This window comes from Gossypium raimondii, chromosome 10 (assembly GCF_025698545.1).
Source record: "Gossypium raimondii isolate GPD5lz chromosome 10, ASM2569854v1, whole genome shotgun sequence".
Lineage (NCBI taxonomy): Eukaryota > Viridiplantae > Streptophyta > Magnoliopsida > Malvales > Malvaceae > Gossypium > Gossypium raimondii.
Window position 1 is genome coordinate 50,815,554 of NC_068574.1, and position 11,141 is coordinate 50,826,694.

The 11,141-nt window shown below is 33.8% G+C and overlaps 1 long non-coding RNA gene across 2 annotated transcripts; it reads left to right on the plus strand.

Moving 5' to 3' along the window:
- The first annotated feature begins 543 nt into the window (after positions 1-543).
- LOC105778288 (uncharacterized) lies at positions 544-11,141 on the plus strand. Of its 2 annotated transcripts, XR_008189650.1 has the most exons (4): positions 544-867; positions 1,917-2,273; positions 2,376-2,499; positions 11,123-11,141. It is a non-coding gene; the product is annotated as an uncharacterized LOC105778288 (long non-coding RNA). The 2 variants fall into 2 exon arrangements; XR_001128638.2 differs by lacking the exon at positions 11,123-11,141 and having other exon boundaries at positions 2,376-2,598.

Sequence of the window (11,141 nt, forward strand, 5' to 3'; positions counted from 1 at the left end):
CTATTGAACACTCAATTTAATCCCTATAACTAAACCAAAATTCAACTTATTCTCCAGATTATACCCATATTTAGTAAAAAAATTAAATTATTTACTTTTATTTAAAACAACTTCTATTAATAAATTTTATTAAAGAATATAATTTCATAAATTAAATGCAAGAAATTTCTTACTCAATAATCAATCAGATTTTCATAATATATTTTATTTCTTTTGAAGTTTTGGAATATTTTATTCCTATAAGTATAATCCTACTTAATTTAAAATACACCAATAGGCAATAGATTTTACGTTTTTAATATTTAGTTAGTTTTTAAATATTGAATTTTTAATTAAAATAATTAGTGTAAAATAATATTTTTATTTAAATTATTGAATATAATTAAAATATATTAATTTATCAATTCAAATATTATAGTAGAAAATTTTAAATAATAATTAAAGTATTTTTAATATATTTTTAATCATAAGATTAAAAAATAAAAGCTCAAAACAAGGCCATTGGGCTGCCCAGTACATCAATACAAAAGAAAACAAGGAACATAAACCCAGCTATTTACTCTAGATTGCTTCAATAAGCAGAAAGATAAGAAAATCTAGAACCTGCAAAATTAATACTAGTACTGCGGGCGAAAACCCTTCGGTTTCTCTGAAAACACCTAGCAGACGAACCACCCTTATGCTTCCCCTTCTCTCGGCATCAGTAAAGTTCAATCCGGTGCCTCGCTCCAGCAGCGATCTTGTTCAACCAACTCCTCTACAAAATCCAGAACACCATTTGACTCGAAAAACGCCAGTTTCAATTTAAGCCCTTCACTCACCAATTGGTGCGCCACTCCGTTTGCCGATCGCTGAACATGCATGAAGGTACAGACCTGAAAATCCTTAGTCATCTGTTTCATGTCTTCAATATATGCTGAAATTTCCGATCTATCATCCTCATTGCTTTTCGCTTTTTTAATCACTGTGAGGGAATACCCTTCAACTTTCAATATCCTCAGACCTAGATCTAAGCACAACTTCATGGCCACTGTGCAAGCCACTGCTTCCGCTGCAAAAGGCGATGGGATACTCTCATGTAGAGTTGCTCATGGGCCGGGTGGCCTGGCTCGGCCCGACAGTCCGCCCGAAATATGGGAGGGTTTGGGTAAAATATAGGTCCGAAATATGGGCTTGGGTAAAAAAACGAGGCCCGTTTAGAAAACGGGCCGGGCCTCGGGCACTACTTTTTTGACTCGAGTCCGGCCCGATATAATAAATATATTTATTTTTTAAAATTTTAAAATATTTTTTTAATTTTTTTAATTTTAAAATATTTTTAAAATATTTTTTTAATTTTTTAAAATTTTTAAAATAAAAATGGGCCGGGCCCGTACTTATTATTTTTTTCCGGGCCGGGCCTGGTTAAAATCTTAAGCCCATATTTCGGGCCGGGCCAGGCCGGGTCTAGGACCCGAGCTGAAATTTTTTATGGGCACGGCCTGAACCCGGCCCATGAGCACCTCTACTCTCATGACAGACAATTTTTGAAGCAATTACATTCCCTCTTTGGTCTCTAAGCAATATACCCGAACATGAAATCGCTTCTCTTTGACAATATGCAGCGTCAAATTTTACTTTTATACAAGCATCTTTCGGGCCCTTCTACCGTTCCACTGCTTCTCTTCGCAAGACTCTTTCCAAGTCATCCAGTTCTTTAAGATAGTTCTTGACAAATCTGGCAGTAGATAAACCATCTTGAAACCACCGTTCATGCACTCATTTATTCCGATTCATCCATATTGACCACAAAACACACACAAACAATCGACACTGATTTTGTAAATACTGAGAAAATATGTATGAAATCTAGTCAATGTGGAGTCTTGTGGCAATTTAAACTCCAAATTCTCCATACCTCTTTTGTTATTTTGCAGTCGCGCTACATATGTAGGAGAGTTTCTGCATCATCATCACATCGTGGGCATCTGGCAGTGTTCATTAGTCTCCTATAGTGTAAATTACTAAAAGTAGGGATAAAATTCTGTATATTACGCCATATTATAATTTTATTTTTTAGTGGCACTTTGAGCAACCACGTTTTTTTGTAAAGGCTGCATTCTGTATTATGTACCTGTCTAGGAGTAGGATTTCGAAAACCCTGTATTAGAAGCTTGTAACTACTGCGCACAGAGTACTCTCAAGAAGCTTCACCCCTCCATGCCAAATGATCATCTCTCGGGCACTATGATAAAGGAATTTTTAGGATCCGTTCAGCATCCCTCTCACTAAATGTATTGAAAATCACATTCCTCTTCCATCTTCTAATGTTAGGATCGATCAAGTCTGCCACTGTTTGTACATTCTGATTTTTAACACCGTCTTGAATTTTGTAGCTAGTACTTTCTAGGACCCAAGAATCACCCAAAACAGAAATGGAAGTCCCAGTACCCACTCTCCAACAAAGGCCTTTATGAAGGAGCCCTTTCGCAGTCCACATGCTTTGCCAGGTATAGGAAGGTAAATTATCTAAACCTGCGTGGATGAAATCTGTTAACGGTTAGTATTTCAATTTTAATGTTCTATCTAACAATGAATTCGGATAAGAATTAACTGCCACCCTTGCTTAGCTAATAACACTAAATTGAACTTGGATAAACAACGAAAACTGAGACCACCATTTTCCTTTAATCCGCATAGAGATTCCCAATCACACCTATGTAATCCTCGTTTACCTGCCACCAAAACTTCCCTATAATATTTTCCATTCTTGTACAGAGCGATTTTGACAAAATAAGACAAGACGTTGAGTACACTGGAATTGACTGCAAAACCGATTTTATAAAAAACTTTTTTACCCCGTTACGAAAGAAATCTAATACTCCAACCATCAATTTTGTACTTAATACAGTCTTTGAGTTTTTGGAAAGCCTTACGTTTTGCTCTTCCCACCATACTTGGGAGCCCCAAAATAACTTCAAGATTTTCTGAGCTATTGACACCCAAAATGTCTTCCACCACTTTTCTATCTCGAACATCAACATTCGTGCTAAAAAAATTGGTAGATTTATCAAAATTTATACATTGGCTCGTACAACTTTCATACTCCCTCAGTGCCAAATAACCTTTTTTTCCCAATCTCTTGTTTTTAAAAGCGTGCAAAAGTTCATAGGCAAGCATCAAGTTGTTAGTAATCAACCTCCTAGGTACTAATGCACTTTGCGCCTCATAAATGTAGAGTTCTAAAACTTTTTGAAGCCTATTAGCAATAGTCTTAGGTATAAATTTATACAAGATAGTACAAAGGTTTATAGGTTGAAAACTCTTTAAGAATTGTTGAGTAGGATGTCTTTGGAATAAAAAAAATATTTGTGACATTAATAGGTTCCAATTACAAACCTCGATTAAGAATTTCCAAACAGTAGGCATTGACATTTCGTCTCACAATATGCCAGATTTTTTGAAAAAATAAAGCAGGGAATCCATCAGTCCCTTACACCATTGTGGGACTCATACCTTTTAACGTCGAATAAAGCTCCTCCTTGTAATCCCTAATTAACTTTCTATTCAAATCTTTCGATATGCAATTTCCCACACCTCCCAAAATGTGATCCAGATTCCCAACCCTACTAGTAGTGAATAAATTTTAAAAATAATTTTTGGCAACCCTTTTCATTGATTCCGAATCCCTTTTTTCCTACCCATACTCATCATCTAGGCAATGAATCTAATTCTTCATTCTCCTTTGGGTTGGAAATTTATGGAAGAAAGTGATATTCCTATTGCCATGTTTCAACCAATTGGCTCACGCTCTTTGCTCCTAATAAGCTTAATCTTTTTCAATTTTCATGATGAGCTGTAATTTTACCTCTATTAACTTCATGAGATTGTCCTCCTCCACTTTCCTGCTTATTAAGAGCCTCCAACTCCTTTGTAAGACCATCAACAAGTCCCTTACGTTTTGTTTTGATCTTTTGCTCCCAACTACTCATACCCTCTAGCAATAAGAACAACCGTTCCGATATATTTCTGGAACTAGCCTCCAAAATTTTCCTAATTTTACCCTCACACGATTCTTCCAGTATCCACCATGATTCAAATCAAAACCTTTTTTGCGATCCTCTACTATCATCACTATTTGTTTGGATAAATAAGGGACAATAGTTAGAGAACGAGTGAGGTAAATGTTTAACCAAAGAGTCCGAGAACAAAGTCAACCATTCTGTATTAGACACACACCTATCGACCCTTTCTCTTATATCTATATCACAAATATTTCCTCTTTCCCATGTGACCCATACTTCCGTGAAACCCATATGGTGAAACCCATATGGACAAGATAACAATCCTTAAGAGTGCTACAAAAATCCTCCATTCTTCTTTCCTCCCTCGGGATCCCCTATTTTTTCATGCACATACAGGTTCTCATTGAAATCCCCACAGACCATCTACGGATGAGTTTGATCTCTTCCCAAACGTCTCAATAAATCTCATGTCTTTTCCTTCTCATGAATTTCAGGGGCCCCAAAAAATCCTGTCATCCTCCATTCTGGACTATCAGCTTCTTCATTAACAATCGCATTTACATGGTTTTTTGAATAGCTTCTTAACACAATCGAAATTTCTTCCTTCTATGTTAAGCATAACCCCCCCGAGTTCCTTCAGTCGGGAAGACAATACCGTTTTGAAAGTCGTACCTATGATATCTTTCCATTCTTTGACAATTTAATTTGGTCTCCATAAAGAAGACTATTTGGGGACAATGTTTCTTCAACAAATGTTGAAGTCTTCGAATAGCTCGCGGATTCCCCAGTCTACGGACATTCCAACTTAACAGTTTCATTGCTCCCGGTCAACTTGCCTATTGGTAGTCGTCAATATTTATTGAAGTGGAACATTTGTTTATTTTGAATGGAGGCTCTTCGAATCTAGTAAAATAGAAACATCTAAGTCCTTCATTTCAACTCTGGGTTTTTTATTGTCATTCTCATCATAGTTGGACTTGTCAAAAACCTCTATATTCTCCATGCAATTTTTGCGTTTATCAATTACCCTTTCATTCATACATAAATCTAAAGTCTCAGCTCTATTTAACCTGCGCTAGCTATTCTTCGTATGATTATGAGAGTTGTCAGGTAGTGGTCAACCCAACCTATTTAAATATATTTCCCTATCCAACTTATCCACCACAACATATTAGTTTTGTCCTTCTTGACCCATCAACTTTAATTCAGGAATCTGTGCTATATCTTCTTTTTATTTATTTATGGTAGCGCCATTATCATGGAGAACCTGATTGGGAAATAAATCCCTAATTGAATTAATTGATTCCTTAATTGACGGAGAAATAGAATTAGCATGATCCCCAAAATTTTGCTACACTTCAGCAGTTGCCAAATCTTCAATCGTCACTTTCGAATTTTGCTACACTTCAGTAGTTGCCAAATCTTCAATCGTCACCTTTAGTCTGATCTGTTCCTCCTTCTGATGATCAAATTCTAATGGTTTTTTGGACAAAACATCTCCCATTTCAACTTCATTAGCACCTGTATAGAAACACTGCTTCATTATTCTTTTTGTAGAAAACCTAAACTGTAAACTTTCTTTTCCGATCAAATTGGATTCGGCCTTTAACGCCATCGAATAAGGATATTCATCATCCCTTTTCTCCCGTTCTGCAACCGAAATACAAGTACATTCCTTAACCCTATGTCTCATTTAACCATATCCAAAGCAAAAAATCGATAGATTTTCAGATTTAAAAGAAAGCTACACTTTTTCTCGATTTTCTGAAGATATAAAATTCCTCTCCGTAGTGATTTCTGAGCATCCAAATGAACCCTTAATTGACAAAACTCCCCTTTAACTTCTGATTTGATCAAGCCACCAAAAGTAGAACCAATTGCATGCATAAAATCCTTCTTATCACACTCTGGCGGACACAGACCTATCTTTAGCCAAAACGGAGAAGAGACAAGTTGGATTTTACTCCTCTCGATTGGACAGAGAAGTCGATCAAAAATAATCAATTGCCTACGAAAAAACCACGGTCGCCCTTCCGTAATCATCTCCAGGTCTTCCTTAGCCTCAAAAGAGATAAAAAAATCAGTTATGTCTGCCACTTGAATCTCAAACTTCTTTTTTAACTTCTATTTACTCTTGAGTCGGACACGAAAACTGTTAGGATTATAAGGTTTCCTAGTCCAGACAGAACATATTAGCGTCGGATTCTCATTCAAAACAACTAACAAACTTTTCACTGGCAATTGAACAAGTTCTTCAAGGAGGGAAATTTCAGCCCTAGCCGTTCTTGAAAAAGTCACCACTCACCTCCAACTCAACCACAGTAGCCACTGTCTCTCTGGGAAACTTTGAGAGAGTACTCTTGACTTTATGTAATTAATGTAAAGTAACATTATTCAAAATAATAACTAATTAACATAATAAAATTTTCAAGTAATTACTATATTTTACATCAATAAAATTAACAAAACTTTTATTTATGTCAAAATTTCGAAACTATAAATTATAATTATAATTATAATTATCACAACATTTTTACTATATTTTATGCTTAGAGTTCTATTCAAGTAATAACTCTATTTTAAAATTAGCACAATTGTAATTTAAATTCTAATTATTATTATTCTATTAAGAAGAGAGAACATAAAATAGTAACTAACTAACCATCAATCTTGGTGTCACAACTCCATTTGTATCTGCATTCAGCAAGTTACGAATTGCATCCAGTGGAGAGTAAAAGATAAAATATTGTAACGGTTGATCCCAAGCCATTGAAGCAAGGCCATCAGCAAGCTTATTACCTTCTCTATAAGTGTGTTGAATAATCACCTCTCATTCCTTATTCATGTACTTTTTAGCCTCCCTACACAACTGATGTTCACCAAATTTCGCACTACTAAACAACATATTAGCAACCCCATACTATCTATTTCCTGAATGATTCTTCGATGTTCATTCCTCCAGGCAATCTAAAGTCCTTCAACAACACCCCAAAGTTTTGCTTCCAACACCAAACAAAAACCAACCAGTCTAGAAAATCCAATAATCCATTCTCTATTCCAATCTCGTATACCTCCCCCACAAGCGACCATATCCTAATTTGCTTTGTGAGCACCATCAACATTTAATTTGTACCATCTGATAGATGGGTTCTCCCACTTTATTAAGTGCATACTTATTAAATTTTCTCTTCTAATACTGCTGCTTGGGACACCCATAGCAAATACACATTGCTACTGCAATTTTAAACTAGCCTCCAAAACAGATTCGGCTTCCACAAAGTATTCATAAAAAATTAGCCTATTTCGACGCCTCCAAGGGTTCGAGCACAACAAATCGAATAGAATATCCCAATCAACATCCTCACAAGCAAAATAACAGGGGTTACATTTATTACAATGAACCCAGTCAGGGAGTTGCATATTCATGAACTCAAAAAATTTCTTTTAATGAACCAACTGTTTCCATGTTATCACAACTCCTATTATATTATAATAATTATTGAATGCATAATTATCACAACTTCTATTTTATTTCAACTCTTTAAACTAATAATTATAAATTAAATATTATAATTATTTTAAATGTAATTTAATGTCTGATAAAAAGGATATTCTCATCAATTCAAAAAATTTTCAAACTGGCTTATATATATTATATTATAGATAAATACTATATTTATTGATATATGTACAGATAAGGTGAAATTTATTAAATTTCATTCACCAAATGTGCCAATTTTCAAGTTAAAAAAATCAGTTGACTTGCAATGAGTTTTTGCATGGGATATAGACATTTTTGGGTTGAAATGTCTTCATAGTATTCAGATATCTATCTTTTAGCTTCGAAGTGTATTTTAAATCACTTGATTTTGAGTTCAGGAGCTCAAGTTATAATTGTTTTAGTGAAGATTGTACGAGTACAATTTCTGGACGAAATTATTACGGAAATTACGAGTTTTAGACTTTTAATTCGAGTTTAAATCGTACTGAGTTCAATTTTTTTAGGCTTAATTTTTATTACATATGAGCCCAATATTGTATTTATTAAGCATTATTATTTATTTATTTTAAATTTTGGATTTTTAAAAGTATTTTAAGTTATTTAGGAGTTTTACGTTTCTTAGTCAAACAAGAAATTAAGTCTAGTTTAAAACTATTTTTGTTTAGATTAATTAGAGCTTCATATAGTTGAAAGTTTTATTTGGATGTACTTAGCTAGTCTATATGAAGGCCTCTTCATTGTTCATTATAGACAATTGTTTGTAATTTTAGTAGTTTTCTTCTCGATTTTTCTTCAAGTAATCATGAGAATTTATTATTCATCCTTCAATTTGCCAATGAATTATTTTTAAGAGGATTGATTAGAGTCATTAATTGAGTTTATTAGAATTTTATCTCAAAGAGTTTAATTGAACACTTATCCATCTATTCATCATATTTATCAATTTACTCATTCCATCTTCCACTTTACTTTTTTTTAAATTTTCGTTTATTTATTTATTCTTTTTATTCTTTTTTCTCAAATTTATTCTTCTAGTGTTTTCGTTTTCTTTATTTCTTCTTTACAGATCCAAATCCTCCTTTCTCGAGTCGAATAACTTGAATACGATTTTCTTTTGCTTACTCATTTATTATTTATTGTATTTATACATTTTAACTTATATAAAATTTATTAAAATCATGGTAGTTGATACCGTTCATACAGATCGGTATGTACCATTTCAGTCCTAAGCTGGTACAAAATAGTCCATGTTCTACTTCGATCAAAATTTTGGCGCGTTTCAATCATTTCGATGTTTTTCAGCCCGCTCAGTCAATATCGACTTGTACTAGTGTGTACCGATACGTACCTATTCGTACAAAAAATTGATATTTTAAACTGATTTTTAATTTTTTTTCCTTAAACATTTTAATTTTTCTATACTTATATTTAAAATCAAAAGCTGTTTAATTAAATTATTGAATCTAATTAATAATTTTAAAACTTATATTTACATATATTTATATGGATGTGATTGAGATATATTTGGATTTATATATAATATGTAATTTATTTTTTATCAAAATAATATATAATTTATTAAGAAACTAAAAAATTAGACTATAAATATATATGAAAAATATTTAAATGTATATATAATTTATCAAGAAACTAAAAATGAGACTATAAACGTAAATATAAATATAAATATAAATATAAATATAAATATAATTTGACTATAAATTGTATACAAATACAAAATGATGGATCAATTGTTGATGTTGCAACTGTTAATGGTAAGTGGAAGAGAAAGCTATCCTAACTCGGAGACGGTGACACTGTGAGATTTGGTGTTCATATGACAATACTTATATTGAAAGGAAGATTGTAATTAAATGGTGTCTGAATAGTAGGTTTGGAATGGCCTATTAATGGCTTTAGGTGATCATATTCGTTGCCGAATTACATTGAAAGGAAATCAATTAGGAAAACTCTAAACCCATAAAAGAAATAGAATATAATGAATCATAACTTTCAACACGTTTAACACGAGTTGTCTTTCCAAAAAGGCATGAAGATAAAATATTATGTTTGATTATATTGAAACTGAAATGTCAGATAGCCTTCATACTCTAGTTTTCAACATAAGGTGTAACACCCCTCACCTGGTACGGTTGTTGAACTTGAGCGATAAAATGCTACAGTAATTTATAGAACAGTTACACGTGATTCATAAATAAAAAATTCAATTAAACATTGAATAACTACATACATTCACATAAATCATGCTTTGTAAATAAAATCAGGTTTAAATTGAGCTTATGAAAGCTCTAGAATTGACCTGACATCAAACAAGGATCATTTTGAAACTTTTACAAAAAGAAGGGCAATTGTACAAAACAAAGGTCACACGGCCGTGTGCCCAGGCCCTGTGAAAGCTGGTCGGAGCTACATCACACTATCCATCAGCCTTTTTGGTATATATAACAAACTAATTTTGGTTATAATGGCATGTATAGGTTAATTAGCCAATGTTGGCATGTAAATGTTTTGGTTGTAACTAGCCATTGGAATGGCTTGTGATGGACATGTTTTGATGTGTATATAAGAGGCTATATCATGTTTGATGTGAGTGTTTGGTATGGTTGATTGATAGTAATCTTGTAGGTATGTTAATATTTGATACAAGTATGCCTATATGCATTTTTGGTCAAATAGGTAAGTTTGGATATTTGGATTTATGAAGTGATATTACATGCATAAAACTTGATTTTGGTTTGGTTTGAATGTCTTATTATGGTTTATTGATGTCCTAAAATGTTTGGTTAGGTTGATGCCAAATTTGGGTGAGAAATGTGGCTTGGAAATGACCTATTTTCGTCCACACAGGTAGAGATACGGGCGTGTGTCTCAGACGTGTGTGGCACACGGCCTAGCACATGGGCATGTGGTTTGGTCGTGTGTCCCCTGCATCTTTTAAATTGCAAAACAAAATACTCAAGTTATTCACACGGTCTAGCACATGGGCATGTGGCTTGGCCATGTGACCCATGCACCTTATTTATGTAAGTCAGTATGCTCACACGGCCTAGCACACGGGCGTGTGGCTTGGCCATGTGACCTAAGCCAGTGAGCTCATAATTTTAGACAAGGGTTGGGACATGACCGTGTGTCCTTATTTCGAATGCCCACATGACCTGAGACACAAGCATGTCTCTTGACCGTGTGAGACATACGGCCTGGCCACACGGGCGTGTGTCCCCTGCACCTTTAGAAAATTTTAATGTTTTATGAAAAATTTTCTAAGTACCAGGTTTAGTCCCGACTTATTTCTAATGTGTATTTTGGATCTCGAAGGCCCATGTAAGGGACAATGTGATTTATTTTGATTGGTTTTTGATATGAATGTTAAATGATATGAAATGTTTGTTATTTGTTCTGTAAATTTTGGTAATGCTCCGTAACCCTGTTTAAACGACGGATATGAGTCTGGGGTGTTACATTTATTGATATCAGAGCTATAGTTTAGTTGATTCTTGGATTAATGTAGCATATACAAGTCTACCTATACATATCATTATATAACCTGTGATAGTGTGATATCTCCTGACCATTTTAAAACATGGTTTTCATATAGCAATGTCATCCAACCGAGC